The sequence below is a fragment of the Musca vetustissima genome, unplaced genomic scaffold (genome assembly GCF_032173495.1).
Source record: "Musca vetustissima isolate MV318-11 ecotype Yass unplaced genomic scaffold, APGP_CSIRO_Mvet_v1 utg175823, whole genome shotgun sequence".
Lineage (NCBI taxonomy): Eukaryota > Metazoa > Arthropoda > Insecta > Diptera > Muscidae > Musca > Musca vetustissima.
Genome location: NW_026881460.1, coordinates 4,180 through 5,572, shown reverse-complemented (window position 1 = coordinate 5,572; position 1,393 = coordinate 4,180).

Below are 1,393 nucleotides of genomic sequence, written 5' to 3'. Positions count from 1 at the left end.
AAAAACGCGCTTAAAACACTAAAAACACCGAAAAATCTGGGGTACCATTATATGGGGCTTCCGCCTCTGGCGTTGATGACGTATTGTGCCCTTTTTGCTGCATTTTCCATCGTTTTTGCCAACATTTCGGCCGGAATAGCGGCTATTTCTTCACGAATGTTGTCCTTGAGCTCTTCTACGGTCCTTGGCTTGTTAACGTAAACCTTTGACTTCAAATATCCCCACAAGAAGTGGCCAGTCCAAATCACCACTTTTCGACATCAAACGGCCCGGAAACAAATTCTTCAGAAAATCGATTGTTATGCGACTTGTGTGCGGTGGAGCGCCGTCTTGTTGAAACCAGAACTGCCTCATACGCTTTCGACGAATAATTGGCATCACAAAATTGGTCATCATGTCGCGATAACGCTCCTGATTGATGGTAACAGCATGGCCATTTTCATTTTGGAAGAAAAACGGCCCAATGACCGTTTTCGCACTAACGCCGCACCAAACTGTGACTTTTTCGTCATGAAGAGGCACTTCTTGAATCTCCTGAGGATTTTCAGTGGCGTAAAAACGGCAATTTTGCTTATTTACGGTCCCATTCAATGTGAAATGGGCTTCATCGGACATGATAATTTTGTTCCAAAATTGCTCGTCATCTTCGGCCATTTCGATGACTCTTTGGGCCCATTCCAATCGACGAGGCTTGTCCGCAGGCAACATTCTTTGCGTCAATTGAATTTTGTACGGGAACAAATGCAAATCAATGCGAATAATCCGTTGTAAAGTGGACCGAGCCATGCCCAACTGCTGAGAACGGCGTTTTTGGGATGTTCTTGGGGACCTCTCAACACTGGCTCGTACGGCAGCGATATTCTCGGCCGATCGCCTTGGTCGACTTTTATATGGCCTCTTCGGATTAGAAAGAGCCTTACCAGTCGAAAATTTTTCGTATAAACGCTTAATGGTGTTCTTAGAAGGCGCACTTCTCACATTTTTTAATGTTTTAAAAGCACGTTGAGTTTTCACAATTGACTTCTTCTGTTGAATGTAAATTTCAACTATTTCAGAGCGCTCGCGTATTGGTCCACTTTGTAGGACAGTACCCATATGACGGGTATATTTCGATATTTTGGGGAATATAGAAACATTTTTCAACGAATATTTTGAATACAAATTAAGTAGCAAATTTTCCTACCGGGAATTATGGATATTGGTCCATTTTTCACGATACCCCTTATATTTGGGTACCTCCCAAACTTCGGTATTTTTTGGTCGCATTTTTTCAACCGAAAAGGCTGCAATTTGACATACTAGGTTCTTAGTAAAAAAAGAACTTCTCAGCAGAAAATATTCTATATCGGTCGTCATGGTGCAAAATCCACGACTGGTATCACAACAATTCTGC